The sequence below is a fragment of the Helianthus annuus genome, chromosome 8 (assembly GCF_002127325.2).
Source record: "Helianthus annuus cultivar XRQ/B chromosome 8, HanXRQr2.0-SUNRISE, whole genome shotgun sequence".
Lineage (NCBI taxonomy): Eukaryota > Viridiplantae > Streptophyta > Magnoliopsida > Asterales > Asteraceae > Helianthus > Helianthus annuus.
Window position 1 is genome coordinate 80,302,134 of NC_035440.2, and position 19,879 is coordinate 80,322,012.

Below are 19,879 nucleotides of genomic sequence, written 5' to 3' on the forward strand. Positions count from 1 at the left end.
GGACAGGATACATGTTTCTAAACTCTGATTTTATTTAAAGTCTTTTGTGGAGTCTTTATGAACTCAGTTAGACATGTCATGGTTTGTAACTTAATTTGGTGTCGATGTTTTCAAACAAGTATGTTGTGGTATTTTCTAAACTTAATTAATGGATGAACATCCCATGTTTTTATCATATAGCGTTGTTATGATTGAATGCTATGGTATTAAGAAGTCACACCAATAACCAGGCTTCCGCAAAAGTCAGGGTGTGACACAGGTGATAACGATAATGTTTCCATTTCGAGTTTTAGGTAGACAAGTGACAAAATCCATGGCAGTCTGTTCTCATTTCCTTATGGATGTTTTTGGTTACTGATACTCCATCTCGACTCTCCCACGCGTCAAACATCATTCACATATATTACCAAGTGGGCCTTCATGCCCGATCACCAGTACCAGATTTATAGATCCTAATATCTCTCATTAAAAACCCAGATGACTAGAATATCGAGGCTGGTGTGCTTTGCTCCGCCCAAGTTCCCTAGGTTCGCTGAATAGTAAGATCCACATTCGCTCCATGAAGTAGCGAATATCGTCCAGCCTGCCAAAGGTTGCTTTCCCCATGCCCCGCATAGGTTAATCTTGAAAAATCTCTTCATTCAGTTCTTCAGTTTGAACAAAGCGAGTCCAATCAGGTAGGTTAGAGTCGATAGTGAGTTGCAAAACTCGTGCACGTTCAGGTTTCACAGTCGTAATCATTCAAAAGTTCCATCCAACGATGCCTTTACATGTTTTAGCTCTTTCGAAACAAAGGTACACGGGAGGCTCTTGTGATCGGTCTAAGTAGCGCATATGGTACCGTCCAAGCAGTGCCTCCAACTTAAATCCAAAGAACAGGGTTTCCACCGTAGGATGTGACTCGTGCAATTCTACTTGTAAATCCGCTACATAAGCCATCACTTCTTCGTGTTGCATCAACGTGTAACTAGAACTACGATTTGTACCATCATGGTATACCACTTGATCACCTGCGCCCTCAGGTAAAGACGATACTCAGTGCATTGCAGAGTTGGGATTCAAAAGCTGAAAAGACGTCCTCCTGTTTTGTCTTCTCCGAACACAGCACCCTGCTGTGCTAATGAGACTTCAGCGGCGCAATCTTCAAAATCCTGTGATGAATCTGCGGTAATGTCTAGCGAGACCAAGAAATTGTTGTATCCCCGAAGGACTCCTTGATGTCGACCAATTCCAATAAAATGGACCCTAGCGGGCTCCACGCGTATTCCCACTTCGTTAACTACGCGGCTACGAAAGTGTACTTCTCGAGTCCTGAAGTCACACTTAGGTGACTTCTCCTGGAGTTGCTCCTCCGCTAGGAGCTCTAAGATGTCATACAAGTGCCACTCCTGGTGTTCCTTTCTCCTGGTAGTGAGTCAAAACGTCATAGTTAAACACGGTTGACGAATCTGGCAAAGCGAGGTTGGCACACACTACACATGTGATCCCTAAGGCTGCTGGTGTGTTGGATATCTTAAACAACTTGAACAGAAATTTGTAATGGCCATATGGTATCTGTAACGCCGTTTTAGGAGTCATCCTCCCCATGGTCTTCCATCAGATGACAGTCCAATCTTAAGTCAGTTTCCGGATACAATCTTGATTATTGCAACGGGTAAAGCAGGTTGTCGATGCGAGATAGCGGGTGACGGTCTATGATTGCCACCTTGTGATAGTCTGTACACGTACGAAAGTACTCGTCCTTCATTTCCACAATAGAGCTCGGGTTCCCCAAAACAAGAGCTAGATCGATAACCCCCCCCCTAATCCAGTAGTTCCTGAAGTTGGTTAGGCAGTTCTTGCAGCCTTCCTGGTGCAAGTCGGTAAGAAGTGCGAGAAATCAGGGCTGCCTCTAGCGTGAGATCAAACTGAAATTCTGCCTAACAATTGTGTTGGTAAACCTGAAAGTTCCTCGGGTAGCACACCGGGAGGAGTCACGAACAATTGGTGGATCCTCGATCCTCCTTTCCTTAGCCTTATCATCAGTAATGGTTGTTAACGTAGTGGGGTAATCTCTCTGTGGACACTTATAGACTTTCATTGCTGAGATGATGCTATTCTCTACACCACTCCGATACTTTAGGACAGACTACGATTCCCCACTAGAGAGAGGGTTACGCAAAATTTTCTCCCCACAAGGTATATCTGTGCGATATCTGGATAACCAATCCACACTAACTACTGCATCAAAACTATCAAGGGTAGTAGAAGGAAGGTCGATATCGAACACTTGTCCCACAAGGTCGAGTTTGCATCCCCAACAAACATTTGAGGTTTCAGTTGCCTAGCCATCAGCCGATTTCACAAAAGGTTCGGTTTCGAGAAGCATCAAGGTTAAGCAGAATGGGAACGAAACGTTTAGCTTCCAAGAATGTGCTGGCCACCATGCTGCTGTAATCCCGACGTCGCCCACGCCAACCCTAAGTGCCCTTCCATGAGCATCATTTCCATGTTGTCGTTACTGTCACGAGGATTCCCAATACTGTCTTTGTTTCCTTGGTTATTGACATTTTGACTTAACAATGGCCGATACTTGCCAAAGTCACCTTCATTTCCATGCGGAAAGTTACGATTTGTGAGTACCTTGTTGTTGCCATGTATGCTGCCTCTAATTTCGTCGCTTGAAACAGAGCCCTACTATCTTTCACCGACCGGGTACATCCTTCACATTCCGTGTCACGTACTACTCACTGTGTGGGAAGTTACACATTCCACTCTATAGTCAATTGTCATCGTTCATGCCCCGATTGATTCGTAGGAGTTGACCCCCTAAGTCACTGACCAGGGTTAGAGATTCGGTTGCAGCCACTTTGCTGGCGTTCGTAGCCGATAATCAGGGTCGTCCTAATACTGGGGTCGGCAAAGTACTAAGCTCATCTTCTTGTCCATCGATCTTGCATGTCGAGTGAGTAATACACTGTATGCTGCTAGAGTGTTGCAGAAGTGATCGCACTTCGAAATCTAAGACGTTAATACGTTGAGTTCCAGCAAATGAAGAAAAGTGAGAAAGGTATAGCCCAATCATTCAACGCTGTGACATCCAACCCAGAGATGTTCGTACTAGCACCTATCATTCTACACAGTTCGCTAGACGTTCGGATGGGTGTTCAGGTAATACGCGATAGCATCAAGATTCGTAAGGGTTCACAGAGGAGTGGAAAGATCACGTTCGAGTAGGAGACAATCACTGCCATGACTCCTATAGACTTGTTATGTTTCCCATTGACCGAATAACAGATCAGAACCCCTTTTTCACTTGTTAAGCCTCACTAGGACTCACATGCACCCTCACATTATTATGTGTGCACCCACAATAATATTGTGATTTGCATGCTCATCACAGTTCCTCCTAACTCATGTCAAATGGTTCCTCAAACACAATAGCAAATGAGGGTTATCTAAACGATAAAGTCACAAGAATCTATGGACTACGACACACCAACTACGCATCATAAAGTAAACAAGCAACTCATGAAATTATGCTATAGTGACGAGTGTGTGTCCGTATGCTACATCATAAACGAATGTGTACTAGTCATGTAATGTATGCAACAAGTGAGAAAGACGAACCTTGCAATCCGGAGCTGAGTGTCATGGTCGTATTCACGTATTCAGAACTGTTCGGTTATAGCATGGTTTTATAAAAACATTTTTAAAACCAAGTTCACTATAACCAGTGGCTCTGATACCAAACTATCACACCCCCAAAATACCACTTGCGGAAACACCGCGGGTTGTGTGACGTACCAGGATCTAGCCACCAATCACATTGAACTCTTAAAATATATTTAAATACAACTTTCATTTGTGACATCTGTGCTTGTGTAATCATCGTACAAACTCTGGACAATTCAATATTAATAAAACAATGTATTTTGATCCCAATGTTTGTTTATTTATGTTTGACATTTTGTACGTTTTGATTTTTGATCAATTTTAAACTCTATATCGCTTTCTGGAAAGTTATACGCAAACTGATGCGTAAACATAATCAGTTTAATGCGGCAAACACTCCGGAACTGCAACATAAGCTTAACATACCTTAAATAACCTTTACATAACTTAGAAAGAAGTTTTAAAGGGTTTGGTATGGCAAAAACAAGTTTATTCGCTCACAGGGACTATTTGCGTCAACTTGCAAAAGTCTGCCATTTCGTAAGGCAACGTACAGTCTGGAACTTGATCATAAGCTAAACATACCATAAATAACCTAAACATAGCTTAGAAATAAGCTTTGATTGGTTCGGTGTGCGAAAATATGCTTATTTGATCTTACAGGGACTAAAAGTGTCAAAAATGGCGTAAGTTTGCATTTACGCGCATATCTTACGTTCTGACCACATCTAGACATCCAAAATTTTTGTAGACACTAAAATATTTTTATTTTAGTGATCGGCATGCAAAAATACCGTTCGTCGCTCAATTTGGATCGTTTTCGCGTCCGTTCGAGTTTCGTCGTAATTAGACGAATAACTTGACCGTACGACCAAACAAACCGACATCCGGGACTTTTCCTAGCATATTTTGAGTCCTCTATACTTTGACTACCTTGTAGAGCCTTGAACATGGCTTAACGGGGGTTAAAAGTGCCATAAATGAGCTTATGCATGTGCAGGGACCAAATCTGTCAAATGGAAACTGTTTGCTGATCTGATGAGAGGTCGCGGGCCGCGTAGACCTCCCCTATATCCTATGCGGGGCGTGACAGCATGCCCAGTAACAGAATGTTCTAAATCAGCTGCTGTTTTGGTTTTTAAAACTGGTTTCTGCATATGGTGGGTTGTTTTGTGTGTTCAGCAAGTCCTACAATCAGTAATCAACACATGTATGGCTGTGATTTCTTTCTTGTTGGCCAAACAAACACATGGATTGATCTTGTTCCTCAATAACAAGTATAAATAGCCAAGCTCTATATCCATTTTACTCACCCTTGATCTGATTTTCTCTAAGTTGAGGTTCAAAACTTCATACCTGAGAATTTTTAGATCAAGTTCTCCCTAGCTTGGACCCTTTGTAAGCTTCTTTCGTTCTTTTATTGCTTTTGTAGCGTGAAAGTCAAACAGTGTTTGACTTTCAGCTTTGACCAGTCAATGGTCAACACAAAGTTCGTTTGAACTTTGCAACGTGATTGTAATCACGATGGTTATGATCCTTAGCGATTATACCTACTGATTACTACGTTAACTAGGTGTAGTGATGAGTCAAAGTTTCGGTCAAAATGCGTTTTAGCACGCATTTTGCAACAGAACTACTTTTTAGGTATCAAAACAAAGTGTTTTGATGCCAAATCAGTTTTCTAAGTTAGTTAAACATGTTTTGACATGTTTAACTTGTCACTATTAGTTTAGTGCTTGTTTAGGGTCGTAAGTTAAGCGGTCTAAACAACCGCTTAGACTTTCAAACCCGACCCGTTTGGTCGATCTTTAGGATCCGATCAAGCATGCTTAGTGATCATAGTTGCATAGGGAATAACCTCTAAGGTTATACTATCACACCCTGGCTTTGCGGAAGCGTGGGTTTATTTGGTGTGACTTCTTAATACCATAGCAACAATCATAACAATGCTATATGATAAAAACATGAGATATTCACCCGTTAATAGAGTTTAGAAAAATAACATATTATACTTGTCTTAAAACATCAATCACAAAATAAGTTACAAACCTTGACTTGATTTAATGAGTTCGTAAAAACTTAGCAAAAGACTTTAAACAATACTAAGTTTAGAGATATGTAACCCGTCCAGGAAGAGGTTACACCTTCTAAACCCTGGATGACTTCTTTATTCAAACACAGCTTGAAAATACGTGCATACCATGCCAGATCCATTAGTTCCCTGAAATACATGTAGTTTGAAAAGTCAACATAAAGTTGAGCGAGTTCATGTGTAAGTGGGTATGTATAACCCTTTGTAAAAATGTCTGTATGTATGAAAATCCGTGGTATGTTGCAAATAAGGAAAAATGAGATCACCATTGGTTTGCAAGGCCAATGATATGTGTGAAGTGCAGTAGGAAGACTCAAACCTAGCAGATTTTTGCGACGGTCTCAAAGTCACCACCTGGTTCATTCAGCGGACTCAGGGGTTGGGCTCGCTACACCCAGATAGATCTACCGCTAATGACCCTCGGTCCTACAACGAGCATTAATGGCCTCCAGTTTCAGCCTACTCACTCACATGATCTAAGTAGTAACCCTCCTTACGCTAACCATACCATGTAAAAAGTATTCGTAAACATTGTAACATGTATTTCACCGCAGAAGTATAAAAACTGAAAACAGTTAAGAGAAAAGGGGGGACATGAACTCACAGTGTTGCGTCTTCGTACTCGTAACCCAAATCTCCACGGCAATCACGACTACCTACAATGGTCTATTGTCTATTAGACGAACGGGTAGTGCCTTGTCTTAGTATTTGTGTTTTTGGGTTACGTTTCTGGTATTATTCCAAGTTATAACTGTCTTTAAGGTTTTGAAAGAATAGTTAGACAACTATTTTAGAGTTATACTTCTCAAGTATTGTATATGCACATTTCCTTCCCAAGGATGGGGGTAATTTATACTTGTATACTCGTATTTAAAATAATATATGTACCTGTATATCCTGCCAAGTACCGGCATCGTATTTCGATGTTATTGTTCCAAATAAAAATATGTTAATATATTCCCAAAAATAACATATTTTTTTTTCTACAGTTTCCAAAATAATACTTTACCAAAATATACGTATACGTTATAATTCCGAAAAATATATTTTGAAGTCTCACTTGAAAATATATTTTAAATCACTTGTCTAAAATGTTCTGATTCCAAAATATACATATTTTTCCCAAAAAATATTATATTTTACTTCATACAATTTCCCAAAATAATACTTTGTCAGAATACACCACTAAGAGTATTTTTCGAAAATACGCGCGTTACATTTTAGAGTCCGCGCTGTAAAAACAATACCGATGTGGCTTAAATATTTATTTGTGAGGGCGTTGGTATTATTTTGGAGTCGTATTTTCATGATATTTCCAAGTAATATTATTTTTACCCTAAAAATAATATATCTCTAGTTCACAAAATAATCACGTAAGCACACAAGCGTTTTTATTATGAAATATATATTCTCAATATATATATTTAACAAGTTTTCATTTACGAAAATCCACCTCCGACACTTGGTTATTTTGTCATAAAATTCATGGCGAAATTTATATTTTGAAAACAAGTTAAAAATATATTTATAAACACTTGTCACCAAAAATATTTCTAAGTGTCATATTTCAAGAAAAATTTCGCCAGAGTTTCCTCTGTAACTGGAGGTGTCCACGCTTACAAGCGTATCATTTTCTTTTGTAAAATCATGTTAGCTCGTTCTCAAATAACCATCCCGACATTTAGACATGCTAAATACTACTTATATCGTTACAGTTTTAATATACAAAACTGGGCTGTTTTCGGGTATTTTAATAAAATAGTTATCTTATTCCAAAAATTCCCAAATTTTTACAGAATGTCTTACACGATCCAAATACTATTGTGTAAAAATATCGGGGTCCAAATCATTACCAATATTTTATAGAAAATCATTTTCCGGGCTGAAATCAGATTTATCTTTTTCTAACTGCAGTCCACGGAATAATTTTTTTAAAATTCATCGAGAGTCCGATTTACGAAATTCCAGCTGGAGGATCACGGCGACAACAGTGACCATCTCCAGTATAAACTTTATGATCTAACCCTACATAGAATTCAAGTTATGACTGAAAACAGGACGCATATTTTCAGCAGCAAAAATGCAGCTCTAGCTGCTGTTACAAAATGGCACTTTAACAATAGTAAACGAAGTCCAAAAATTATGATTCCGGTGCCATTAGAACCGTAGTTCATAATACATAAACCTAGACTTCAGAAAATACATTTTTTTTGTTTTATTAAGGTCCTGTTACAGCTAGTTAAAGTCGGCTAAAAATGCAAATCAGCATGCATTTTGTAGGTTATATGTTACTAAAACGCACACATACGCTCGCCATACTTTCTAATACGATTAACATTAGACCATATGTCGTTTATAGCAGGTCATGGTTCATTTTATTTCAGATTTATCATGATTTCATCATCATTTATCACTACTTCATCATATGTTGGTTGATGTTCAAGACTTTGTTTAAGGTTCTTTAGAGTTCTTATGTTTTTGGTCTTTAAACATCATTAACCACTAAAATAACAAGTAAGATACAAGGATCCAAGTGCTTACCACTAGCACAAAGCTAGGAGAGTTCAAGTGTAGAAAAGAGGTGGTTAATAGCAAATAGAGATGGTCCTTCCACTTCCAAGAGCACCAAGCTTCGTTGTATAACTTGTAGCACATTTGTATACTCTTGAAATAGGTTGGATTGAATTGAAAAATGGTGGTGTTGTTGGCTCTTTGTTCAGCCGAGATGAAGAAGAAAAGAAGGAGGAGTGTTTGTGAAATGTAGGTGTGGGTATGAGAAGTATGAAGCTAGTGGTCCTTCTTTATATCTTTCCAACATCATATCTTCCATTGGACAAAGTGTTCCATAAAGTACCATACAAGCTTAATAAACAATTTAAGGTAATCAAGGGTGGGTCTCCACCTTGTAACCGGTTTCGTGAGGGGGGGGGGGGGTTGGGTTTAGTTGGGTTTCAAGGATCTAGTTACAAGACTTGGTTAAGATTTAAGCATTTAGTTAGTGTATAATATGTGTGTTATAATATAACGGGTGTTAGAGTGTTCGGGGACCCTAACTAGCTCAGAAAAGTGTAAACAATGTCATTGACAATATTTTTATGTTCCGGGTAAAGTCCGGTTGTTCGGTTGCATATTGATCCGTTAAAGTGTCAAGTAAGCATTTAAAGTGCTTTTTATCGTGTTTTTAGTGACACAATAAATTCCCGACACTTTGGAAAGTGTCTGTTATTATTTTCCCATGTTTTTGCACTTCACTAGTTAAGTTAAATGCTGAATTTTGTTATAGAGCGCAGAATTTTGTAGTTAAAGCGCGTTTTAGGCACATCCGATCACTATAGCTATCACCTAGTGACGCAGTTTTACAATTCTCACCTCCCTACACACCCTACTAGTGTAGTAATCTATTCCCGGCTCATACTGGCCTCAGAGACAGTGCCTGTCTAGTGCTGGCTATATCAGCACGTTTACTGGGTTATCCGTTCATTGTGCTAACTATGCTTTTGTGCATCAAGTTTGTCACTATAGTTTTGTATGTAATAAATGGAGTGACAGCAATAAAGTATGATGCATGAATATGTATGTATCAGAAATCAAGAAGCAGTTTAACTCAACAGTAGGCAAGCACAGTAATTAAGCATTAATTAAATATTAATTAATTTGTGTGGATACCTTTTTTGGTGAGGGTTGTCACATTCTCCCCCCGTTAAGAAAATTTCGTCCTCGAAATTTGTACTACCTTAACCCCTTATGGTTACGTCACACGTGTATGTGTATGAATAATACCGAGGTGAAAAATCACCAAATCGACTCAAACCTTACTCATGTCGGGTGAGTCCAAGAATATATAACAATCCGAATCCTAGGGTTAAAAGGTATGTGCTTTTAGCATTTGATGTCAAAGGTACGCGACGTACTTGACGTATAGTCTAGTGTGGTCTAGCTAGCAGGGGGTTTCACAAAATGAGGAGATCTGACTAATAAGATCCTCAAACGGTCGCTCGCAATATGGAAGCGAGTTTTCACGAAACATAGCATTCGCTATATAAATTTAAAATCATCAACTCAACGTACCAGTAGAATGACATGTCAACCCTCGAATAATTGGATGGTGAGGTTTAGTGTGTTGACATTTTGAATTGCGAAAGTACGGCGAATGAAAAATAAGCGAAGCTGGTGTATCCTTGCATTATTTAGTAGTTGCATCAGAAATGTTTGAATGATGAGTCAAGCAAAAGTATATGTAGTCCTGTGTGAAACGGTTGACCATGATTAGCACGAGCTACAAGTTTGTAATGACACCACAAGGTGTCGCAATGACATAATTCCATAATAGCGATGGCTGAACAAGTTCACCGTGTTTGAGATCAGATGGAAGTGTACCAAAACAAGCCGGAAGATTTGATTTACACAATGTCATAAAGTTTTCTGTTGAATACGGAATCATCAAAGAGCCACTGTTTAGATCGAAGATGAAAAAGTATTAAGTACTGTAAGGCATTTGATTGACAACGAAAGAATCGTTAGGAGGTACTTTGTACTTATGAAATGAATATATGTACCATTGCCTCAACACACAGTTGTGTTAAGACTGCTTCGATCGTGGATATCGAAATGGTTTGTTAACAAATAAATAGGCAATTAATTCCGTGTATGAAATGAGTAACCCAATTAGCGCAAGCTTCAATTTTGTGAAAGTATCACTGCAAGGTATCGAAATCAATCAATGATTTAGTGGAGTCACAGACCAACCGAATCTACTATCACTCGAAATGAAAAGATCTTTGCGAAAATATTCGAATATGATGCTCTCAATACATCATATAATGTCTGAAACTGGACATTCGAAGTGGATAAGTTCAAGCAGTCGAACTTAATCTCAGTGTAGCCCGGCAATAAACGTACATATCACCAAGGGAATCTTGGCATGATAGAAAACAAGTAACTTGAAAGAAAGCGGTTTCAAGAAAGCGTGTTGACTTGATAACGAAGAGTTAACAATAACAATAATGTAGGCCATTCGAATCACGAATCAGTAATCAGATTTAGCAACGTAACCTTTAAACTTTAGTGAAGCGTTTATTCGAAGTGAAACCGCATGCGTAGTAGAAGGTGCATGTATAACATATGGGTTTTCAAGAAATGAAGCAATGTGTTTCTACCAACAGGGAGAAGTGACCAAGTATACGAAGCAAACGTGTGTTCGTTCTTAGCGAAGGAAATCAACGTGATGCAACTACTTTGAGGGGAGTAGAAATGCAAATATCTACTCGTTAGAAGTAAAAGTGAAGACTTCAATGGAAGAAAATTTAAGTACTTTCGGTTTTGTTAACTGTAATGACAAGTTTGTCAAGTTAATGATGTTTGATTGAGTTGACAGGTATGGTTCCTAAGTAAAACCCTTACGAGTTTGCTCCTGGGTTCCCAAAGGTCCAAGATATAAGTTTTCTAGATTCTCCAGATTTCGTATCCCATGTGGATCCGGTTTGTACATTGTGTGGGAAGCACCATTTTGTCTACGTCTAAGAACAAGTCATTGTCCCACAATTTCGCCCTGGTATACTTCCTTCCTTAATTTCACTGCTAACGACGCTCGATCGTCGATCAGTTGTGTAGTAGTATTTGGGTCCTCATAGTCAGTTATGTAAGAGGCTCGTTAACCCTTAGTAAGCGTCACCGACTCTCGTGCGTTAGCTCGTTCGGCTCCTGGTAGTTGATGTTTATTTGAAAATCATCATCCTTCTTTTTGATGAGCAGAAATGGGGTTACCCAAAAGGGACATCTTGGTCTGTTATCTTCCTTCTCTATCCACTGCTAAAACTTCACTGTCAATCCTTGCATTTCCGAAGGTGTAAGTCGCTCAAGGTGCATTGACTACAGGCGCGACACCTGGAATCAAATCGATGCAAAAATTCGACTTGTCGTTGAAGAGATAATTCTGGCTAGTCTCCGAGGAAGACTTCAGGATATTCTCCGATCACGGGAGAATCTTTAAGTTTTAGTTCTTCGGCTCCTCCTGTCCCCGACATGAGCCAAGAAAACATCACATCCTTTCCACAACAACTTTCGTGCCTTAAGCAATTCGTGATTTGTGGTGGCGTATCCTGCTTCGTGAGTCACTATCGTTCCTTCATTCGTCATCGAGGTGCGGATATCAACCTCCGCTCGACCGCCTGGCAACTAATACACCCCAATTACCTCGTCGAAGCTTCCCAGCTCAACTGGCAGTAGATCTATCGTAAACTTACGCTCTCCGGTTTTTATCATGTCACCCCCAGTTACTGCGTTGGCTTCCACTAGCTTCCCCTAAGCTAGTTCTAATGGGTACTGGAATATCTACTTACTCGCTACTTAAACCAATTATACTCTCGAATTCTAGAGGTGCGAATCTTAAAATTTGCAACAGTATTTGGCAATACAGATGCATAACATCTAGTAATTCGGGACGTACCGATATCCATGCTTGAATTCCCGGCGTGTCTCCCTAGCTCCGGTGGGGAGCTTTCATCCTTGTGCCTGATTGTTTTTAGGGCAATATTTTCTGAAATGTTTTTTGCTTCCACTGTTAAAACAACCTTGAGTAGGTTTCTGTTTATCACTCATTCTGCCCCGACAATTCTCATTGTCGTTGTCCCCTTCGTGATTCTCACTACCGTCTTGGCCCCCATTACCACGTTCAGTATCTTGCCAACAAGTTTCTTTAGGATGCCCCCTCTTTCCGCAGTTAGCACATTTTCCATATCTACATCGCCCGACATGATAACGTAAACAATTGCCGCACTTAGGTAAGATACCCATGTAGTCTTTTCCCTTTTTGGCCTTCTTCTTGCTATTCCCCCGAGTAACCATCTTGAAATTTGCGAGCTTTCGCTTGTTATCCCTAGATGCCTCTATAGCAGTCTCCTTTTTCTCTTTCGCAGTGGAAAATTCCCCTCGTCTAACTGCTTCTTCCGTGAGTGCCATGCTTATGTTGATAGCCTCGGTGATCGTTGAAGGTTTAGATGTTGTTACCCGGCTTAGAATCTGAGGTGCCAATCCCCTTATGAACTGTTGAATTCTCTTAAACTCTGGTCCCCCCAAGAGTAAAGCAACTTGTGATAATTCGTTAAATCTCTGCACATACTCCGCTATCTTTGGTCCTTCCATTTTCAAGTTCCACAGTTCTATTTCCAACTTCTAGACTTCCGCCCTCGAGCAATATCTCTTACGCATCAGATCTTTCAGTTCGTCCCACGTCATAGCATACGCAGCGGTTTCGCCCATTGTCCGAACTTGATGGTTCCACCATGACAGAGCCTCATCCACCAATAGTCCAGCTATATACGTGACCTGATGTTCGAGGTCACACTTGCTCAATCGTAAAACAGATTCCGTCTTTTCAACCCAGCGCACGAAGGCTAAGGCACCCCCAGTGCCGTCGAACTCTCGAGGTTTGTGGTCCAAGAACTGCTTGTAGGTGCAGCCTGCGATGTAAGCAACATTATTCGCGTAAGGCCTTAGCAAGGCACTCGTGGAAATGTCCAAACGTTTTGTAATGTGTCTTCAAGGACTAGACATTACCGTTGGGAGGGTTATTTCCTGAGGTACCTCCGCTGCAATCGGAGCGACGGGCCTCGTACCGTGCGATGGCCTGTAAGAGGCGCTCTTGTATTTCCGCCTCTGTTGTAGGTAGAGGGTGGTTGATATCGGTGTTCCCTTGAGTCGACATTCTCCTAGAAGAAGGTCGGTTAGGTCAGGTCTCGTGAAAGACGCGAGCACACAAGTCTCTATTCAACGAATAAGACCTCAGATGTGTATTACATATATGCATATACGCAGTTGTTATAACATTCAATCACATAGTATCACATGTATTGCGCAACTTGTAAATAGGAATGCAGCAAGTAAGCATGTAGCATTATAGTTATCATGGTTGTAAAACAAGGTTTCCAAGGCCGAGTACTCTCCGAGTAGTCGCTACAAGGTAGGCTGCCGAGGCGACTTTCTCTAACTCCGCCTAATTACTCGGAATCGATCAAACGCGGTCAAACTCAGCCAAAATCGGATCTAGTAGGTCAATTTGGGTCGGGTTTGACTTAAAAAATAATAAAACATAATTTATATGACTATTATATTAAATAATGAATATCATTTTCACGTATTTTGTTATAAATATTAGTAAATTTATGTTATTAGACATATATTTAATTTCCGAAAACTAATTTCTTTATAATTTAACATGTCTGAGTACTCCCCGAGTACTCTCCGCCTATGTCGAGTACTCTCAACTCCCCGGTCGACCGACTAGGGAGCGCCTAGCGACTTTTGCAACCATGATAGTTATAGAACAAATATGTCGATCGACAGCGTGCTTAGTGGAGACATAGCGGAGTTTTTCGTTAGTCATTAGTCATGAGTATTGTCGCGTGTTTAAAGATGATCGGGCTTTCATTATCCTCTGGCCACAATCACCGTGTCTTACCAAATGCATCACATCAGAAGGGACATAGGGTCACCCTACCCTTGTCCAACAAGTATATTAGTGCATCAGAATTACGTAGTCAGGAGTGGTCCTCAAAAGTCTCCACAATCCCGGCTTATCATTAGTGTCTTTACCCAAGCGTAATGCAATCCGCATAATCCAGAAACCAACTATACTGGTGACTGAGGTGGAGGAGGAAAGAAAAGTAAACTGTTAGCATGCGTGAGTCCCTCCTCGAGCTTGTATATACGTCGACGTAGTCAACTGATTTGCCGCTCGATGGTAAAAGGAACGAGCATCAAAAGAAAACATGGGAAAGGCGTTATAGCAACAGGTAAGAGCGTCAAAAGGAATCTTGGTGAATGTGAGGGATCAAAGTATACATACTATAGACAGCGTGGAGAACGTGGTGTCTGCTCAAGCTCCAAAGCTTTGCGACTTGTATCCTTAAACTGTAGCTGATGTTACAGGAGCACTCATCCTGTGTACAGCATCCATAACGAGAGGGATGGCAAGGGTCTAAAATCAGTATAGCGTGTTGTAGGATCCATCAAAGTGGCCCGTCCGGCGTTGTAGAGGTGAATGTAGCAAATGGTGCGACCTGTGCAGTTGGGAAAATGCCGTTGTAGCAGATGAATCGTTATGCAGGTGCTGACCTGAAGTACCTTCCCGGGGTGCGGTTATATTCTGAAAGAAAGCTATAGGCACCTTGGCCCAATGGAAGTCGGTCTTCATAGGGAAACGGAGCAATGTCAGCGGTTGCGGGGGTAAAAACAAACATCCCAACAAATGAGGGGATTGCCCGATGCAGGTAGATATAAGGGGTGCAATGTCTAGCAGACCAAAAAAAGAAGCAGGATCGTGATTGCGTAAAGGTGTAGGTTCAGCAGGCGCAACATCAAGCTGACCCAAAAGGTGTAGAAGCTAGCTCAAGGGCAAACTCTGGGCTGTGTAACGGTGTGGTGTCTCGAGCAGGTGATAGGGCAGCAGCCATGTCATCGTCGTCTTGGGTCAGTAGTAGAATGCTGTAATCCAGCTGTTTGTAAGGTTGCAGGTATCACAGACTCAAAGGAGTCTGAATGCATGCTAGAATCAGAGGATGGCTTGTTAACAGGGGTCTTAAGAAGTGAAGTTAGTAACAGTGTTCTCGTCTAATTTTCTATTGTTATGGGCGTCGGCAGGAGGACCATCGATAAGCATTACAACGTAGTCATATAATGTTTGTCGAGTAGCCAACCATCAGTAGACATGTCCGCAGGAGGCGCATCATCGAGGATTGGAGCCATGGTGTGTCCATCATCGGGATGACCAGTGATGGAGTGGTCATGGATTGAAACCAGAGTGACAGAAAGATTCTTGTCAGAGAAACCATCAGCAAAGATGAAGTATCACCAAAACCTGGTAGCACGGACTATTAGAAGTCGTCCTCCTCCTTAGCATATCAGGATCACTCTCAGTATCTGAAGTAATTGTCTTTGGCGCAGTTGTAGTCTCATTATCTGTGGCGGTGGTCGTAGGGTTATCAATGTCTGATAACTTGTGACATGTGTGCCGGTGCGTAGCATGTATATCCATAGTAATTATTAACAATTAGTATATGCGAACAATTATCACATATGCACGTACATCAACCTTAAATCAAATAGGCATGTATGTCTTAATTAATGCAAGCAAGTAATCATCCTAGTCTTCCCCAGACTATCCTCCCAGCCTCCTAGACTGAACCTCCTAGTCTCTCAGACTATCCTCCCAGCCTCTCAGACTAATCCTCCTAGTCTCTCAGACTATCCTCCCAGCCTCTCAGACTGATCCTTCTAGTCTCACTAGACTAACCTCCCAGCCTCTCAGACTGAACTTTCTAGTCCCACTAGACTAACGTCCCAGCCTCTCAGATTGAACTTTCTAGTCCCACTAGACTAACCTTCCAGCCTCTCAGACTGAACTTTCTAGTCCCACTAGACTAACCTCCCAGCCTCTCAGACTGAACTTTCTAGTCTCTCAGACTACTCCCTCAGTCTCTCAGACTGAACTTCCCAGTCTCTCAGACTACTCCTTCAGTCTCTCAGACTGAATTATAAATTTAAATTTGGAAACGTGTATTTGTGCCTTTTGTTTGTAAAAAGGTTTGTTCCCTGGATCTGGACGTATAGTGTATGCAATGTAAAAATGTTTGAAAATGTTTTCGTGAGAGCCCTGATGATCATAGTCTAGACTCAAGAAAGAATCGTAGTTCGCTATGATCGAGGCTCTAATACCAAGCTGTCACACCCTGGCTTTGCGGAAGCGTGGGTTTATTTGGTGTGACTTCTTAATACCATAGCAACAATCATAACAATGCTATATGATAAAAACATCAGATATTCACCCGTTAATAGAGTTTAGAAAAATAAGATATTATACTTGTCTTAAAACATCAATCACAAAATAAGTTACAAACCTTGACTTGATTTAATGAGTTCGTAAAAACTTAGCAAAAGACTTTAAACAATACAAGGTTTAGAGATATGTAACCCGTCCAGGAAGAGGTTACACCTTCTAAACCCTGTATGACTTCTTTATTCAAACGCAGCTTGAAAATACGTGCATACCATGCCAGATCCATTAGTTCCCTGAAATACATGTAGTTTGAAAAGTCAACATAAAGTTGAGCGAGTTCATGTGTAAGTGGGTATGTATAACCCTTTGTAAAAATGTCTGTATGTATGAAAATCCGTGGTATGTAGCAAATAAGGAAAAATGAGATCACCATTGGTTTGCAAGGCCAATGATATGTGTGAAGTGCAGTAGGAAGACTCAAACCTAGCAGATTTTTGCGACGGTCTCAAAGTCACCACCTGGTTCATTCAGCGGACTCAGGGGTTGGCTCGCTACACCCAGATAGATCTACCGCTAATGACCCTCGGTCCTACAATGAGGATTAATGGCCTCCAGTTTCAGCCTACTCACTCACATGATCTAAGTAGTAACCCTCCTTACGCTAACCATACCATGTAAAAAGTATTCATAAACATTGTAACATGTATTTCACCCCAGAAGTATAAAAACTGAAAACAGTTAAGAGAAAAGGGGGGACATGAACTCACAGTGTTGCGTCTTCGTACTCGTAACCCAAATCTCCACGGCAATCACGACTACCTACAATGGTCTATTGTCTATTAGACGAACGGGTAGTGCCTTGTCTTAGTATTTGTGTTTTTGGGTTATGTTTCTGGTATTATTCCAAGTTATAACTGTCTTTAAGGTTTTGAAAGAATAGTTAGACAACTATTTTAGAGTTATACTTCTCAAGTATTGTATATGCGCATTTCCTTCCCAAGGATGGGGGTAATTTATACTTGTATACTCGTATTTAAAATAATATATGTACCTGTATATCCTACCAAGTACCGGCATCGTATTTCGATGTTATTGTTCCAAATAAAAATATGTTAATATATTCCCAAAAATAACATATTTCTTTTTCTACAGTTTCCAAAATAATACTTTATCAAAATATACGTATACGTTATAATTCCGAAAAATATATTTTTAAGTCTCACTTGAAAATATATTTTAAATCACTTGTCTAAAGTGTTCTGATTCCAAAATATACATATTTTTCCCAAAAAAATATTATATTTTACTTCATACAATTTCCCAAAATAATACTTTGTCAGAATACACCATTAAGAGTATTTTCTGAAAATACGCGCGTTACATTTTAGAGTCCGCGTTGTAAAAACAATACCGATGTGACTTAAATATTTATTTGTGAGGGCGTTGGTATTATTTTGGAGTCGTATTTTCATGATATTTCCAAGTAATATTATTTTTACCCTAAAAATAATATATCTCTAGTTCACAAAATAATCACGTAAGCACACAAGCGTTTTTATTATGAAATATATATTCTAATTATATATATTTAACAAGTTTTCATTTACGAAAATCCACCTCCGACACTTGGTTATTTTGTAATAAAATTCATGGCGAAATTTATATTTTGAAAACAAGTTAAAAATATATTTATAAACACTTGTCACCAAAAATATTTCTAAGTGTTATATTTCTAGAAAAATTTCGCCAGAGTTTCCTCAACTGGAGGTGTCCACGCTTACAAGCGTATCATTTTCTTTTGTAAAATCATGTTAGCTCGTTCTCAAATAACCATCCCGGCATTTAGACATGCTAAATACTACTTATATCGTTACAGTTTTAATATACAAAACTGGGCTGTTTTCGGGTATTTTAATAAAATAGTTATCTTATTCCAAAAATTCCCAAATTTTTACAGAATGTCTTACACGATCCAGATATTATTTTGTAAAAATATCGGGGTCCAAATCATCACCAATATTTTATAGAAAATCATTTTCCGGGCTGAAATCAGATTTATCTTTTTCTGACTGCAGTCCACGGAATAATTTGTTTAAAATTCATCGAGAGTCCGATTTACGAAATTCCAGTTGGAGGATCACGGCGACAATAGTGACCATCTCCAGTATAAACTTTATGATCTAACCCTACACAGAATTCATGTTATGACTGAAAACAGGACGCTTATTTTCAGCAGCAAAAATGCAGCTCTAGCTGCTGTTACAAAATGGCACTTTAAAAATAGTAAACGAAGTCCAAAAATTATGATTCCGGTGCCATTAGAACCGTATTTCATAATACATAAACCTAGACTTCAGAAAATACATATTTTATTTTATTAAGGTCCTGTTACAGCTAGTTAAAGTCGGCTGAAAATGCAAATCAGCATGCTTTTTGTAGGTTATATGTTACTAAAACGCACACATACGCTCGCCATACTTTCTAATACGATTAACATTAGACCATAAGTCGTTTACAGCAGGTCATGGTTCATTTTATTTCAGATTTATCATGATTTCATCATCATTTATCACTACTTCATCATATGTTGGTTGATGTTCAAGACTTTGTTTAAGGTTCTTTAGAGTTATGTTTTTGGTCTTTAAACATCATTAACCACTAAAATAACAAGTAAGATACAAGGATCTAAGTGCTTACCACTAGCACAAAGCTAGGAGAGTTCAAGTGTAGAAAAGAGGTGGTTAATAGCAAATAGAGATGGTCCTTCCACTTCCGAGAGCACCAAGCTTCGTTGTATAACTTGTAGCACCTTTGTATACTCTTGAAATAGTTAGGATTGAATTGAAGAATGGTGGTGTTGTTGGCTCTTTGTTCAGCCGAGATGAAGAAGAAAAGAAGGAGGAGTGTTTGTGAAATGTAGGTGTGGGTATGAGAAGTATGAAGCTAGTGGTCCTTCTTTATATCTTTCCAACATCATATCTTCCATTGGACAAAGTGTTCCCTAAAGTACCATACAAGCTTAATAAACAATTTAAGGTAATCAACGGTGGGTCTCCACCTTGTAACCGGTTTCGTGAGGGGGGTTTGGGTTTAGTTGGGTTTCAAGGATCTAGTTACAAGACTTGGTTAAGATTTAAGCATTTAGTTAGTGTATAATATGTGTGTTATAATATAACGGGTGTTAGAGTGTTCGGGGACCCTAACTAGCTCAGAAAAGTGTAAACAATGTCATTGACAATATTTTTATGTTCCGGGTAAAGTCCGGTTGTTCGGTTGGATATTGATCCGTTAAAGTGTCAAGTAAGCATTTAAAGTGCTTTTTATCGTGTTTTTAGTGACACAATAAATTCCCAACACTTTGG